The sequence below is a fragment of the Megascapheus bottae genome, chromosome 6, assembly GCF_031878675.1.
Source record: "Megascapheus bottae isolate mThoBot1 chromosome 6, mThoBot2.hap1, whole genome shotgun sequence".
NCBI classification, from domain to species: domain Eukaryota; kingdom Metazoa; phylum Chordata; class Mammalia; order Rodentia; family Geomyidae; genus Megascapheus; species Megascapheus bottae.
The window spans coordinates 49,824,857-49,842,748 of NC_143514.1; positions in this window are offsets into that span (position 1 = coordinate 49,824,857).

Sequence of the window (17,892 nt, forward strand, 5' to 3'; positions counted from 1 at the left end):
CACACACACCTGCACCTCCCTTGTGGAGTTACATTCAGAGACTGCTTTCCTCAGTCACTGAAGGACCCCATGTGGGAGGGAGGTATAGGTGCAGCTATGTCACATTACTCACTCCCATCCAGGGAACTCTCCACCCAACCCTCTAGTTATGGTAGGGGGCTGGGAGACTCCAACTGTCAGAAAGCCAGGTGTTGTGCTTTCTTTTGTTTGCTGGACACCTTTTTTTTTTTTTTGCCAGTCCTGGGGCTTAAACTCAGGGCCTGAGCACCATTCTTGGGCTTTCCTCAGGCTGGCACTCTACCACTTGAGCCACAGCACCACTTCAGGCTATATGCGGTACTGAGGAATTGAACCCAGAGCGTAGTGCATGCTGGGCAAGCACTCTACCCCTAGGCCAAACTCCCCGCCCCTCCACACCCTATTTAAACTGTTCTCTACCACCTTAGTCTGAGCCTCCTCTGACTCTAGATGATATTTGTCCCCATTTTACAAATTCAGATTCCAAGAAATGGTACAGTAACTTGTCCCCATACTGCACCTTTTGCCCCTTGAAGACTGGGGCATTCTGGCTCCCCACTCTCACAGCCCTGGCTGCCCAGTGTGCACCCAGTTCAAGCCCCCACTGGTGAGGGTCCCCTAGCCAGGGTCCCTCCATCCTCTTGTCTCCTCCCCCACTGGTTTTATGGAACTAATTAGGCTGTGGCGAGATTCCTTTTTCAGGGATGCTCAGGAATCAATACTGCATGTCATTGTAAGTACTTAATCCACTCCAGATAAGCAGAATTAAACTGTACAATGAGGACATATTTCTATTAATAATGAAAAAGGCTGAGCCTCGAGCAGAACACACAGGGAGCTGGCAGTTGGATCTCATTTAATTTCAGAGAGAGAGCAAAGAGAGAGTGAGAGAGAACAAGAGAGCAAGCGAGCGAGCAAGCGAGAAGGGGGGAGGGAGGGAGGGAGGGAGGGAGAGAGAGAGAGAGAGAGAGAGAGAGAGAGAGAGAGAGAGAGAGAGAGAGAGAGAGAGAGAGACCTAAAGTGGAGGCAATGGGCTGGAGGGATCCAGACTTTTTACAGCCCCAGACTTGGGGCTGGCAATGTGATTCCTGCCTCACTGGGTCCTGATGCCAGCATAGTCTGCTATTTATCCAAGGTGAGCGTGGCACAGGAGGGCCCTTGGGGCAGGACATTAGAGGCACCTGAGCTCTTGCCCAGATATCATCCTAGCAGCTCATTTAGAAAAATGAAGTGCATCCTTTCTTCCTTCCACCCTCTATGGAAGGGCATGGGACATGCCACCTCTATTCCCAAGGGCATGATTACTGCCCTAAGTGGCAGGGAGGTGTGACTGTCACATAGCTGAGGGTTACATGGTGGTGGGGAGGGGGAAGCTGTTGTTTTTCACTGGGGGCCAGGCTGGGGTTGTGGGCCTGTGAGTATACAGCGATGGACGAGAGTTTTCCCCCAGAGACCCAAGGTACCAAGACATTGACCTCGAGTGCCAAGTGACTACTGTCCCTCCAGTCCAGCCCTGCTGCAGCCCAGGTCTCTTCCCACTGTAGACTGAAAATGCATGCACACATACCCACGCACGCATCCACACACAGCTTCCACCTTTTTGCTTCCCTGTCTCTTCTCCCTTCCTGCTCCTCTTCTTGTTCTCTACCTTCTGGTCCCCTCTGTCTTAACACTGCTCTGTCCTGGCCCTGATAACTTCTTTTTCTCCACCCCACCCAATTCTCTGTGGTTTGCTTCTTTCCTCTTTTTTACGCAATTTTTTTTTCTATCTCCTACTGCCACAGTGTAGGTGAGAACCCTTTACACTACCCAGATCCTGTCCGAGGTCAGAACATAGTTATCTCTCCTTCTTCCTGTCTTATGCTTCCTCCTCCTCACTGTCCCCTCTCTGTGGCCCAGAGAAGCCAAGGGACCAGCCCAAGGCGATAGAAGCCTAGTAGCTGGGGACACAGTTTAGCATTTGGGAGTGGAGGTCACACCCATCTCCTGTCCTCCATGCTGCCACACCCACCACCTCCTACAGACCAGAGGCAGCCCCAGTGCTCCAGCAGCAAGGCAAGTGTTGTAGCCCATTTTACAGAGGGCAAACTGAAATTTAGATGATTTGCTTGAGGCAGTCAGGCAGAACTAGAACTTGGACTCATCCCTCCTTGATGGTCTTCATCACAAACCTAAACTTGGGTCCCTGGACATGCCTGAGGATTTCTGGCACGCGCCTCTCTCACCCGCCCAAAGGGGACCATTACATTTTTACAAGTCCTGATTTATACACTCGCTTGGGCTGCAACCCTGCCAGGGATTTATAGGTTTCTAAGTGGTTCTGTCTCTAGGGGAAGTGCAAACAATGCGAGTCCGGAAAGAATTGCCAGCCCTTGTCAGCCGGCGGCTGCAGAGCCAAAGCTGAGGATTTACTCCCAGGGGCCCTGGGCCTGAGGCCACTCATCCCACTGGGGAACCACTGCCTTCAGGCGCTGGATGTGGGCCTGGGGAGACTGTCGTTAGGGCAGATAGCACAGAGCAGCCAGGCATCACCATACCCTAGATGGAGAGGCAGGCGCTGACCCTGGGGACGGTCTGTCCCGTTGGTCCCTGCAGTTGGTTGCGCTTAACTCTTGGATGCATTTGGAATTTGGGGGAAGAGAGTGTAACAGTCCGGTGTGGCCAGGCTGGGATCTTCTCTCTTGCCTGACAGCTTGGGCAAGTTCAGGAGACCCAGTAGGCTGGTGCAGGCTGAGGCTTGAGTTCACCTTTCCTGTGTGACTTGGTCATTCTTTCAGGAGCCCGGTGCCCAGGGCATAGTCTAGTTTATAGTTGAAGTTTAGTAGAGATTTCTTTGAGTTGATTTGCCAGTGATTAGAGTACATGCAGAACTCAAGCCAGGACATGTCTAAGGAAGCCGAGGGAGAAGGCTGAGGAAAATGGAGACTCTGGAGTCCTTATCCTCAACTGGGCAGGGTGACCTGAAGAGGGACCAGACTATGCTAAGAGATCCTCAAACAGGTTGGGAGACCTGGGTATGGGATTGGAGCAAATGTCAGATTCATAAAAGACCAAAACCAAGAAAGTAAACATGGACTTCTCTAGGACCAAAGGGAGCTCCCCAAAACTAGAAGGATGCAAGCAAGAGTGGACAGGAAACAGCAACACAGCCCTCTCACTGGGTCAAGGCCTGGATTGCACAACTTCTAAAGGCCACTTCTTGGGCCTACCTGGGACTCTGTGGCAGCAGTTTTCTCCCAGCTATCTAGGCCAGCCATTCCAGCACCATTCCTGTAACTGCACATAGGACAGGAACAGCCAGGTGATGGTGTGTTTGTAAGGAAAGCAGGCAGCCAAGGCTCAGGTTACTACCTGAATGTTTTCTTAGGAGTTCAGTGTTACAGAGCATGTGCCAGGCAGCTTTCTAATGCCTGACATCTCCCAGCAAGGAGGTTGCAAGTTAGGAAGATAAGCCTGTTGTAGAAGCCATCAGAAAAAATGAGGGCCAACCCAGGGCTGCAGGCTGATCAGACACTCAGTCCTTAGAGCCTTGGAGGCTGCCAGTAACTGGGTCCATATTTCCCTACAATCATACTTCACAGATGGAAAAACTGAGGCTCCAAGAAAGGTCCCAACAGGGCCTCCATCTCTGTAGTGTGCGGCCAGGGGTGGGCTTGGTTTCTGTTTATGGGAGGAGAGATCAAGTGCTAAAGAAGGAGGACCACGGTGACCCAGCAGGCCTTTAGCACTGGGGCCTGAACACCTGTCTCATCTGCTCTCCCTCAGAAACCCAGAAGACCTGTGTGCCAGTTTGCCTCTCAAAGACTCAGTTTACCCATCTGTACAATGACCTGCTTGAAGCAATGCCATCTGCTCTGCCGGTTACATTAGACCCACTCAGGGGTTCCCACTGCAGACCAGTGCTCAGCACCAGCTGTATCCACAGACTTTCCTCCAGGGAGCCTTTTGACACCTACCGGACATGGGCTTAAACTCGGACATTACTTCTAGCATTTCCCTTGGAGGGTGGTAAGTGGGGAGTAGAAATCATGTACTCGATAGATGACAGCATGGAATCCTGTCAGCCGCCAAGCCAGAGATGCTCAAAGTCAAAGACATCACCCCGAGGTCTGTAATTGTACTGCCTTTCTCGTTGCACAGACTTGGACCCTGTCTTGCAGACCTTGCTCCCACAACAAGAGGCTTTTGAGCCTTCTGATATGAACACTTGACATTTGTTCACTCATTCACCCTTCAAACAACCTAGAAAAGTTGGAAATCTAGCCTCAGAATGCCAGCCCAGGCCTCCTGGCACTTGATGTTAATGCCAACAGAATTCTAGAAGGAGGTTTTTCTTTAAGCTCTAAGGAAAACTGTAGGCAAAGTGACACTTGAGGTTCTTGCATGGAGAAGAGAGTGATTCACTGACAAAACCTAAGATATTGGCACCTGTTTTCCTTCTTTGCCACGGGAGCCTGTGGAAAGAGTTGCTGTTCTAACAGAGATTTTTTTTTAAGTCTGTTCATGACAGATTTTTTTTAGATTTTTAGAGAAAAATTAACAGCTAAAGGGCCAATCCATCAACAAAATACAACAAGCATAAACACATATGAGCCTTACAGTACAGCAGTGCATAAAGCAAAAACTGATGGAATTGAAGGAAGAAACAGATAAGTCAACAATAATAGTTGAATATTTTAATGACCTGCTTCAATAATGCATAGAACAACTAGGCAGAAGTTCAAGGACCAACAAGAAAATAGAGGATGATTAGAAACTACTAGCTCCAACCAATAAGTATAGCATAGCCCATTTAATGTTAGATTCTACATTATTTTGAGTTTCCCAGAAAACATAAATAAATTTAAGATCATTAAAATCAAGAAACATATGTTTTATGATTATAATGGAGTGAAATTAGAAATTACTGATGTAGATAAATATGGAAAAATCAATCAATAAATGGAAGATAAACACTCCTAAGTAACCAAACAGGTGATCACAGAAAAAATTACAAAGGAAATTAGAAAAATACTTTTTTAAGATGAATAAAATATTGTAAGTAAGGACTGTGTACCAAGATGCTGCCTAAAAACAGTATCTAGAGGGAATTGTAAATGGCTATATTAAAAAAGAAGTCTAGAAGAGTAGATCAAGATGGAGAGTGTCTGCCTAGCAACTGTGAAGCCCCAAGTTAAGAGGAGATGGAGGGCCAGGAATGTGGCCTAGTGGTAGAGTATTTGCCTAGCATGCACGAAGACCTGGGTTCTATTCTTCTGCACCACATACCTAGAAAAGCCAGAACTGTTGCTGTGGCTCAAGTGATAGAATGCTAGCCTTGAGAAAACCCAGGGACAGTGCTCAGACCCTGAGCTCAAGCTTCAGGACTGGCCAGTAAATAAATAAGCTAAAGGAAGAGGAGTGAGAAGAGGAAGGAGGAGGAGGAGGAGGAGGAGAAGAAGAGGAGGAGGAGGAGAAGCAGAAGGAGGAGGAGGCAGAAGAAAAAGATCTCAGAGTATATTAAGACATAGGAACAAGGAGAACATGACTAAGATTAGAGTGGAAGTTAAGAAAATAGAAAAACAATAGATAATATCAAAACGTCAAAACTGGATTAAATAAAAGGAAAACTGGCAAACCTTTATCTTGATTAAGCAAGAGAAAGAGAGAGACAGAGAGAGCAAGAGAGACTCAAATTACTGAAATCAGGAGCAAAATGAGGGCTATTACTATTGACCTTACAGAAATAAAAGGATTATAAAGAAATGTTATAAACAATGGCATGCTAACCAATTAAATAGCTTATATTTAAAATAAAAACGATCAGGACCAGGAGAGTAGCCTAGTGGTAGAGTGCTCACCTAGCATGCACAAAGACCTGGGTTCAATTCCTCGGTACTACATACACAGAAAAAGCCAGAAGTGGTGCTGTGGTTCTGGTGGCAGAGTGCTAGTCTTGAGCAAAAAGTGTCCAAGGATAATGCCCAAGCCCTAGGACGGGCAAATAATAATAATAATAATAATAATAATAATAATAATACCAATTCCTAGACATGAACTAGTGAAACTGACTCCAAAAGAGTAGAATGTCTGAATAAAGATATAACAAGCAAAAATATTGTTATTAATTTTTTAAAGTCCAGGTGTAAATGGCTTCAAGAATTAATATAAACAAAAGCAAACTCTTCTCAAAAATAGAAGAGGAGGAAACATTTTTCCAACTCATTCTGTGAGGCAGGTATTACCCCATCTGCAAACCAAACCAGGCTATCACAAGGAAACCTCAGCCCTATAACCTTTATGAAGGTTCAACCTTTATGTAGATTCAAAAACAGCAAAATGAGCTGGAGGTATGGCTCAAATGGTAACATGTCTTCTTAGCAAATAAAAGGCTTTGAGTTCAAATCTCACTACCACCAAAAATAAGTAAAATTAATAAAAGCAAAAGGGGGCTGAATGCATGACACAGATGATAAAGGTACCTTCCTAAGAAGCATGAAACCCTGGATTTAAATCCTGTTATGACCATTCATAAGAAATTTTGATTTAAAAACAGGTAAATTGGAAGTAGAGTTGTGGCTCAAGTGGTAGAGCTCTAGCTTTGAGTGGAACACACCCAGTCTCTGAGTTCAAGCCTCAGTACTGGCATGCAAAAAAAAAAAAAAAAAACAACCTATTTTGGTGGTACTGATGGCTCATACCTGTAATCCTGGCTACTCGGGAGGGCTGAAATCTGGGGGTCACAATTCAAAGCCAGCCAAGGGATAAAAATTCAATAAACTCTTGGCTCTAATTCACCATTTAAAAGCTGAAAATGGAGCTATATCTCAAGTAGTAGAGTGCTAGCCTTGAACGAAACCAGCTAGGCCCTGACTTCAAGCCTCTGGTCTGGCACAAAAGAAAAAAAAAGCACTAATTATAGCTAGTACTGGCGGCTCATGCCTATAATCCTCACTACATAGGAGGCTGCGTTTGTTGGAATCACATAGAAAAATGAGAGATTTCAAGGAAGAGCTAGACACAGGGGCCACACCTGCTATCCTAGTCCCAGGAAGCCTCATATAGGTGAATTGTGCCATGCAAGAAGGGAGACTTTGTCTCAAAAAAAACAAAAGCAAAAGTCATGGCTGGAGGCCTACCTCAACAGCAGGAGCGCCAATCTAGCAAGCACCAAAATTAGAATTCAAATCTCAGTACCACCCCCCAAAAAAAATCAAAACAACAAAAGCAAAGAGCTACTTATAGGATTACCCTTTTACCTATAGCCATTCATCTCTTAGGCAGAATAAGAAACCCTGTGAAACAAAACTGTGTCTCCACACAAGAGCATTTTTCATAATAGCCCCAAAGTGGCAACAACCCAATATCCATCAGCTGATGAGTGAGTAAACAAAGGTGGCATATCCTCACAGTGGAATATTGCTCAACAATAAAAAGAAATGAACTACTAATACGTGCTGGGACATGGGGTGAATCTTCTAGACATTGTGCTGAGTGGAAAAAGCCAGACACAAATGATCATACACTGCATTATTTTTTCTGTGAAGTGTCCAGCTGGACACAGACAGACAGACAGGAAAACAGACTAACAGCAGCTCAATGGTATCCAGCAGTGGGAGCTCGAGGAAAATGGGGAAAAAATGACCATGGGAATGAGGGTTCTTTTGAGGGGGTGACAGTATTCTAAAATCAATTGTGACAAGGTCACACACAATAACACCAAAAGTTAGAAATTGTGTGCTTGAGTACCTACTTGGAGGGTATATAACTCATATTCATTAAAGCTATTAGTCAAAATAAAGGATTCATGTGCAGACCGCGTTGCTTAGAATGCTCTTGATGATGACTGAGGCCCTGTAGTCTAGTTAGAACAGCAGCTGCGCAGAAGTGCTATTATTTCCCCACTGGCACTGCACTTCTCTGTCCCTTGGTCACCTCAGAGACAGAAAATGAACAGGTTAGGTATTAATTACGGAAAAACGAGCCTTCTCAAGTGGAAAAAGAAATAGCCAGGAAGAATGTGCCTCCCTGGCCTAGGCCGGGGTCAATCTTTCGACAAACAAACGTTGTTAACAGCAAGGGTCTAAGCCATCGGAGAACGTGCAGAGCACACCTCTAACAGATGCAGGGAGGAGCTGCCCAGGGAGAGACAGGTGTGAACAAAGCTGCCCCCCCTGGGGAACTGGAGCTGGGGCTGGGTGAGATAAGTTGGAGACTGGTCTCATGTGACTTTCTGTATTACTTTGAGAAAAAAAGAAAAATGAATGTTTCCTGGGTATGACTCTACAACTGAAGGCATTTGCTCCAGGTCCTACCTGGCCATGTCTGCCTGGGATTTTCCATGTGGACCATTGCTCCTTGGAACACCCCAGGCCACCATCTGCTCACTTCGCTGCCATAGGTGAGCATCGCCCCCTCCTGACCGTGGACTACTCAATAGCTGGACCCTTATGAATTCTCTGAGCAGCGAGGGCCCTGTGAGGACTTTCCTGGGCAGGAATTGATTGGTGTTTCTTAAATGAAACAAAAAAGGGATCACCAAGCCACCTTCCCACACACAATGGTGTTTCCTGATGTTGTTTTATAGTCCTGGTTCACAATCCCTTGAGACAGCACCTGCAAATGCAGATTCCCAGCCCCTAAAGACCTTGAAATGTTTGAACATCCTGTCCTGGCTGCACCGGGGTCCATGCCCTTCCTCTAGGAAATTCATCCATCTCCCCTAACCCTGAGGAACGAGTTCTGAGTGGTTTTTACCTTACTATTCCAAAGCAAGCCTGAAGAAACAGAGTCACCCTGGCCGCAAGGTCCCATGCATAGCTTATCCATGCAGTGAGGGTCTCTCGGCATGTGAACTCGAACGCACTCAGTTCTCTGAGCCTCAAATCCCTCAGCAGCATAGTCAGGACTCTTTCTGACTTCCCAGCTTTTGTGAAGACTGGCCAATGCAGAAACAGGCTCAGCAAATTCCAAAAAGGCCCCCAGGACTAGGAGGCAGTATGGCAGTCCACAGCACCCAGGGAGGATTCGGGTGGACAGACGGTAGGCAAGGTAGGTGTGAGATCACTGCAGTGCCCTCTTGCAGCCAGTCTGTCTCCCACTTCCCATTCCTACCCAAGAAAGGAAAGCATGTACCCTTGACCAATGGGGAAATCTAAGGCCTGAAGAGCCCTGGCAGGATTTGCCTAGTTTTAGCAGAGCTGGGGCTCGAGCACGGGCAGGAAAGGTCCTGCTCCATGACACACTTTTTCACATCTTCATCACGGCTCCCCTGGAAATACATGACACTGTGGGCTCCACTCAGACCAGCTGGTTGAGTTGGGGCCTGGCGCCCCCTTGTGGCCCTTTCTTTGGCTCTCTCCAAGGCCCAGCTGGAGGAGGAATCACAGACATGGGCCTGACAATTGTAGGAAGCTGTCCTGGGTGGTCCATAGACAGAGCCAGAGGCCTACAGCTCCCTCGGATTCACTGAGAGACCTGGCCAAACTAAGTGATCAGAGCATGTGTGGGCAGAAGGACCTCCGAGCATGGCGATGCCCTCCAAACACTCATTACTGAGAGGGGGGAGAGGCCTGAAGACTAAGACAGGTGTGATACCCGCCAGGTTCTAGGCCCAGAGGAGCAGGGAGGGCATGGCATCATGTTCCAGGTGGTCCTAGAGATGTGTCTCAGAGGTGCCAGAACCTGCCCCACCCCAACACTTGCACCCCTACCTGACTGCTGCCCAAATAGACCCCAGTGTCCCAGAACAGTCTCTCATATTCTCCATGGCCCCTCTCCCCCAGCCCAATCTAGATGTGTGAAGGTCACCAGGCAGGCTGGGGGTGGGGCCAGCCTCCACGCTGCCCCAGCTGCACACATGCACATGCATCTTTGTGCCCACAGGCCTGTTTCCGTCCCCCACCACATCATAGCTCAGTGTCTAAAAGCTGGGCTTACACTCCCTCACGGCTCCTTCCTTCTAGCCTTGCTCAATCCATTGACTCCACGTCCTCACATCTCAAATCCCGTTCTTATTCTTGTCGCCCTCGTGGCTTGGTTGCCTCCTTCCCGACCCCCTCTCCCTGTCTCCAGGCAGTCCTTTCCACCTGGGACTCCCCCATTCCTGTGGCCCACCAGCCCTTCTTAGCTCAGCCCCAGCACCACCCATAGCTCCTCATGCACCCATTCTCAAACTCCAGCCCAAATGTGGCACCGGGCCGCCCTGGCTCCTGACCGAAACTCCTCCCAGAAGGAACCTAGCCATGCCTGGAATGGCAGGTGGGTCACAGAGCTCTCTTATTCACCACTTTCCCGACTGCCCCCTTAAGTGAGAGCTGGCAGCACCTCTGGGAGCTGGAGTAGACGACATGTGTCAGGGTTGGGCATCCCCTGGTTAAGAGAGGGAGGTGAGCCTGCCCAGTGCAGCCCAGGCAGGACCTCTTCTCCCCACACCCAACACAGCCCAGCCCAGAGCCAAGCACAGGGGCTGTGTGGTAAGGGCTTTCCCAGCCCTGAGCTCCTGAGAACAGACGCTCCAAATCTGGTTTAGATGGAAACCAGCCTGGAGCTGCTCCCCCACCCCCTCCAGCCCTGGATGGAAGCCGTGCATCCCCTTTCATGCTGTTTATTCTTTTGAACAAATTGTGAGTTTTACAAGACATTCAAGGCCTGTGGTGGCAAACACATGTTCCCGTGGTGAGAGTCATTGACTGCTGGGGTGAGGGCTGTGAATGCAGCCCAGGGCCACCCAGACCCACACCGGGCCCTGCTCTTCCCTAAGGGACTCTCATCCTGCCACCCTCAGGGCCACCATAGGGAGAGCTTGTCTGCACCTGGTATGGCCTTCATGGCCCCTGGCCTCCCACACTCGCAGGAATCACCCCACCCCCTCTCTGCAGAAGTCAGGGCCTCCCAGCATCCGAGCAGAGGCCCTGTCAGAAGAGTGGCCCTCAGTACAGGGGACACAGCTAGGAGAGGGAGTTGACTGGTCCATGGCCTCATGGCCCATATGGAGAGACTAGGAACTGGAACTCAGTCTCCTAGCACCAAAGCCAGATCTCTCCCATGTCCTCTAAGTCTTTGGGACAAGGGAAGCAGAAATGCTGTGTGTCCTGTCACCTCGTCCCGAAAGAGCCCAGTAATTTGGGAAACAGGGCACTACATTCCAGGCCAGGCTCTATACTCACCTCCCAGACCTCCATTCCCCTATAAAGAACAAGAGGGTGGGCCCTGACCTCCCCAGACACCCTCACGGCTGTCAGGTCCCACCCATACCCCTGACTGGGGTCCCCAGATGGCTGGTGGTGTTGTTGTTTGTTGAGGCCTCTCACAAGCTCCTTTCAACCTATTTCACAGGCATCTATGGGAGCCTCTGAAGACGTGGGGTTGTTTCAGTCAAGTGCATTCTCCAGCCAGAACGTGGCCCTTCAGAGTGAGGTAACAAATGCACCACATAGCATGGCCAAGACTCAAATAGGTGGCAACTCACACTTTTTTGAAGGATGAGTTTAGAAAACAGCTTGTTTTATGTTCAGACCAATATGGAGGCTGGCCTGTGCCTGTGAGGAAACAGGAACTTCTAGCAACAGCTGTAGGGAACTGACTTTTTCCAGTAGCCCAGATGGATGTGGGAAAGGACCTCATGCCTTGGTTGAGATTGCTGCCATGCTTTGGGCCTGGTTGACATGCTGGGCAGAAAACCCAACTGAGTTGTCCTAGAGCTACTGGTATTAAAAAACTGTAGGTTAATAAGTGCATGTGATTTTTCATCCACCCAGTGGGAAGATCCTCATGTCTTGCACCCACGGCTGAGAGGATCTCAATGATTGGGTGCATACGATTGCCCATTCTACGCATGCCACCTAACCCCTAAGTGATCTTGGCAGCAAGTGTCTTAGCTTAGGCTTCCATAACAAAATACCATATGTGGGATGTCTTTAACAACAATAACTTATCCTATTGGAGGCCAGGAAATCAAGATCAACGGAGACAGCGTGGATACTGTAAGGTTTACAGGAGGAAAAGCCACACAGTTCAAGAGAAGAGGGTTTATTGTGTGAGGGAAAGAGCAGACCTCCAGTCCACGAGATGGAGTCAGGTGGGGGGAGGAGAGAGATTATATAGGGGGAGGGGAGTGGCCACAGGGGAAGTGGAGGTGAACTCAGAGAAAGGGGAACTACCTCAGACCTCCCACTGCCCCAAGGCATGCCAGTCCCCAGGGTGATGGGTTCTGGGCAGGGATTTCCAGAGTACAGGAGGAGAGAGCCAAAGAAGAGGCCATTTCTTCCCCGTGGACCTAACAGATACCCTGGTGTCTTTTCTAATAAACAATGCTAATCCTATTAGATCAGGGCCCCCTCTTTATGATCTTCTTTTATTTACTTAGCTTCCTTAGAGGAACCCGGGTGCCCTCCCCCTGTATGATCACTGGGGATTGGAGCTTCAGCATATGAATTTTGAGGGCACAGAAACACAGTCCAGGCCAGCAGAAGCAGAGGCTTGTCAGAGGCTAAACAACCATCTCTGGGGCCCAGTGTACCCGGAGCGCAACCAACACTGATAGTGGTGCTCAGGAGACCACAAAGATAGCCAGTTGATTATATTGGATGCTTTCCATCACGAAGGGCAATTAGACCTTGTAGAGTCCACCTTCCCTCATGGAGGCCATCTGGGGCCATTACCATATCATGTGGCCTCCAATACAGGAACTCAATTAATAGCAAGACAAGTATGACAGTGGCTTGCACCTCACAGCCAGGCCAGGTGGAGCGTGGAATAGTGAGCTGAGGCTCTCTTGTTACCAGCTGGGAGACAGTTCTGGAGAAAGCTGGGGGCCTGGGCCTACGAGGAGGCACATTCCCTACTGTGTGACCAGTGTTCAACAGTGCTGTCTTTCACCAGGCCTGTCTCTATTCACTTACATGTATGTTTAATGTAACAGCTTTATTCAGGGCTCACGTCTATAATCCCAGTGATGTGGGAGGTGGAGCTTGGGAGGATTTAGGTTCAAGGTCACCTTGAGGAAAAAAGAAGGAGGACTGGAGGTGTGGTTCAAATGGTAGAGTGCTTGCTTAGCAAACCAAAACCTTTGAGTTCCACCCCTCAGTTCTGTCAAAATTAAACATAATAACAGCTGGAGATGTAATTCACTTGCCATATCATTCACCTATTTAAAGTACACACTTCTATGATTCTCAGTCATTAACACAGCTGTGTAGCCATCACCCAGCCCACTCGTTCTTGGACTTTAATACTGTACTTACAAGATTTTTATTTCCCATCTCTGCAATGTAGCAGATAACACTGGAACCCAGCCAAGACTCCTTCTTTCCATCTTCGGGCCTCTCATGCTTGCTGTGTTTTTGCTTCCAAAAGCCACATCCAAGGCTCTTTTTAGAGAACATCCCTTGGGTTCCTAGAGCCTGTTTGGCCCACAGGCCCAGCAGCTGCAGGTGTCAGGGACTGTCTTTCCTCCCCCCCTTCCTCCCTCCCCCTCCCTCTGCCCCCCCCCCAGCATCGCTTAGCCAATGGCCAGGACAATAATGAGGGCAAGGAAGGCTGCTGCAGCCCAGTTCCCTCCCAGCACCTCAGGACCGTGCCAAAGTTTCCCTGTGGGCTGAGGCTGAGGATTGCTTGAGCCTGCTTCCTTCCTTGGTCTCTTCCCCTACCTGTCCTCATTCCCCACGCTGTCTTCCTAGTCTCTTCTGGGATTACATCTATAATAAATCACTTGCACACAAAATCTCATCTTGAGAAGTCTGAGTGCTTTCAAGAAATCCAAATGAAGACAGTAACCTGGTGCCATCTCAATGTCTGAAACCCAAAACTCTTTGAGTACAGGACTGATGAGGAAAAATGTCATATGTGACCTCATGTGACTTGTCACCATAAACACACACACACACACACACACACACACACACACACACACACACACACACACACACACACACACACACACCCCGTATCAGGCTATGTTTAAGGACCATGTTCGAAACATAAGTGAATTTTGTGGTTAGACTTGGGACCCATCTCTGAGATCACTCTGTATACATATGCAAATCTTCCAAAAATCCTAACACTTGGGCTAAGGGAAACTCCACCTGTATATCCCTATACCCACAGCCCGCCCTCCCCAGAAGGCACACCTTCCTCCATAGGAACCAGCCAGCACTGGGCTCTGGGAACGTGATGTCCTCCCCAGTCCCTTCTGCCCTGGTGGGGTAGTGGGGGAGGGGAGAGTCCTGTGGCTAGTCCATTAGGGGCTCCTTATTTCAATGTTCCCTTAACTCTGAGCACAAGTGAGTGATCCCCCACTGAAATCTCTTGAAACTTGCAAGCTGGCACCTTTCCCGAATGAACCTCACTTCAAGGTCACCTTTTGTACATGTGCAGAGAGAGGTTGAGTTAGAAGGGCAGTCCAGGGCCTACCTGGGTTGTCCGATATCCAGGGTGACAGAGAAGGAGGAAAGAGCTGCAGGCGAGAGCTGAGATTACTGTCCTGGAAGCCTAGAGGAACATGCACATTAGGCAATGGAGGGAGCAGAGGACAGGAAATCAAGCCCTGGACTTGGGGCACGTTGTTGCTGAGGATCCCAGTGGGTGGGTCAGACGTGGTATTGATCTATGGGGAACCCACAGGAAAGGAGATTGAGAGAATGGAAGGTCAGGGCAGGCCTGGCATCAAGGAGAAAGAGGCTGGACTTCTGAATCCAGGCACCATGGAGTGATGACAAGCCAAGAGGCAGTGCCATGAGCAAAGCCTGGAAGTCTTGAGGGAAGTGCTATGATGTTCTGACAAAGAAGCATAGCACACTTCAGACTGGCGTGGAAGAGGCCTTGCAGGTTAGCCTGGGAATGTGGGGAGCCAGGTAAGGCCTTCACGTGGGGGAGAGCTTGACCTGAGGATGAGGGGACTGTCCCTCTTGTCCCCAGAGCCTGACACATTGTAGTGAATGCGACTGTGCATAGCACACGTCTGTATCTGATGTTGCAGGTGGTAGCTGACATCACCCATGACTGATGTAAATATGCCACGGGAGTAAAAAAGCCACTCCAAACCAGAGACAAAAAAATAAAATAAAATAGGGGCCGGGAGTTTTGCCTAGTGGTTAAAGTGCTTGCCTAGCATGCACGAAGACCCGGGTTCGATTCCTTGGTACCACATACATAGACAAAAGCCGGAAATGGTGCTGAGGCTCAAGTGGTAGAGTTCTAGCCTTGAGAAAGTCCAAGGACAGTGCTCAGGCCCTGAGCTCAAGCCCAGGACTGGCAAAAAAAATAAAATAAATAAAATAAAGAGCCAGATGTAGAAAAACACCAACTTAATTAAAGACTGACAACTGAATGGCCAGGGCTTCAAAGCCAGGAGAATTTCACATATCAGCACAAGGTGTTCTGATCTCTGTTCCCCTGCAGGGGGCGGGGGGAGGGAAGTTGTTCCAGCAAGTGGTGGACTGTGTTGGGAGGCAGGGCAGAATTTTTTGGGTAACTGGATTATAGCTGGAATAAATGGCCCATAAATGTGGGAAGACAGATAGGTTTATACTGCTTTTGCAAGGGAAGGGAAGGGGAGGGGAGGGAGAAAATGAAAAGAAGGAAGGAAGGGGAGGGAAGGGAAAGGAAAGGAAATGAGGGGAGGGGAGGAAGGTAGGGGAATGGAGAGGAGGGGAGGGAAGGGAGAAAATGAGAAGGAAGGAAGGAAGGAGAGGAAAGGGAGGGAAGGGAAGGGAAGGAGAGGCAAGGGAAGGGAGAAAACGAGAGAAGGAAGGAAGGAAGGAAGGAAAAAAACATTTTCTGATTCCAATTTTAAAAGCAAAAGATGAAGAGAAGACACCACCCGCTGCTAATTGCTCACAGACCAGCGCCTGCGCTAGCTCAAATGCAAAAGCTGACATGATAAAAATGTTAGCATCTTGCGATCTGCTGTTAATAAACTGTCGCACAAAGACACAGAGGAGCCTTACATCTGCTCACAGAATGCTGCACATCTCATGGAGCCGTGCGCAGCCCGCCTACTCCATCGATGGCTCACCAAGTTGCCTGAGAACCTCCCTGTTCCCCCGCTTAAGGAAGAAGCAAAAGGTGTCATGGCACCGAGGGTGAACAGTCTGAGGAGGGGAAGGACTGGGGTCTACCTTGTGCAGACCAGATCAGCTGATGACAAGTCACCAACCAAGGGTGACTCAGTGCTGAGGGGTCATTGTGGTGGCCCTGCCACAGAGGCAGTCGGAAGAGAAATCTTTATGACGTTAAGGTAAAAGTAATAGCAAAAAATTAGGACCATCTAGCTGTCTCTTAGCAGAAGACTGGGTACCTATGTCAAGTAGTATAGATTCAATGAAGTATTACACGGGTAATAACAAGAATGAAGACTATACAGATCTTCAAGCTCTGATACAGAAACTTATAGTGGGGGTCTTGAAGCAATTTGAGAGTTCTGCATTTGAATGGAAAAAAAATCACATCTTAATTACCTATAATTCAGTCAGTCCCATTAAGACTAGCTGGGCCAGGCACTGACAGAGATCACAGAATTTCTCCCAGCACTTTACACACTTGCAGCAAAATCTCAGATCAATCACAGAGCAACTTAGGAACTTTATAATCATTAGGCCTTTGCTAAGTCTGGCTGTTTAATGTGTTATGCAAGAAGTACACATATGACTATATCACAAATCTATTTATTTTGACAGATGTGCTCAACTTAATTGGTTTCTTCTGTGACTTTATGAATTATTTTTCCCATGGAAGGCACCTCTCTGAGAAAGGGTCACAAGCTTTGCCAGCTGATCAAGGGAGTCATGTCACAAAAACTGAGTAACATGCAGAACCATGTAACACGTGTGTGTGTGTGAGAGAGAGAGAGAGAGAGAGAGAGAGAGAGAGAGAGAGAGAGAGAGAGAGAGAGAGAGAGAGAGAGAACAGATCATTTGACTCTAGAGACAGGCCCTCAGAAATATGCTCAATTGTTGCTTTTTATGTGTGCTGATCCTGAAACTTGAACTCAGGGGCTAGGTGCTGCCCCCTGAGCTTGTGTGTTCAAGGCTAGCCTTACTACCTGAGCCACAGCTTCACTTCCAGCTTTAATGTAGATGATTAGAGATAAAAGTCTCGTGGACTTTCTAAGCTAGGTATGAACCGAAATCCTCAGATCTCAGCCTCCTGGGTAGCTAGGATTATAGGTGTGAGCCACCAGTGCTTGTCTTGATTAAATTTGACAGAGGGACAGCAAAATCCAGTGCCAAAAGCTAGAGAAACTGAAATACGTAAGCCAAAACTAGAACCTCAACCTAGAGCTAAAGTAACTCAATACACAATATAAAAGTGCACCTAAATAGGCCAAGTGGATTATGTCAACCTCCTATGATACTGTTTGAGTTTTACACACTATTATCAAGGTAGCAACAATATATACAATTTCTCTGGATTATTTCTTTTTTCTTATTCTTTTTCTGGCAATTATGGCTTTTAACTCAGAGTCTCATACTTGCTGGGCAGATGCTCTACCACTTGAGCCATGCCTCTAGCCTCATTTTTTTCTTACTTTTCAGAAAAGGTCTTGTGCTTTTCATCAGGCTGTCCTAGACTGTGACCCTTTTACCATGCCTCCCACACAACTGAGAAGACGGAGGTAAGCCATCGCATCTAGCTTGTTGGTTGAGATGGGAATCTCTCAAACTTTTTGCCAAGGTTGGTCATGAACTGTGGTCCTCCCAGTCTTCACTTCCCAAATAGCTGAGGCAGAGGCAGGAGCCAGCTCTGTATATCTTTACAACCACATACCGTTGAAGAAACAAACATAACTAAGAGCAAAACCAGAACAAAACAGAGTATGAACTAGTGGTAGAGGGCTTGCCTAACATGCACAAAGACCCAGGTTTGACTCCTCAGTACCATATACATAGAAAAGGT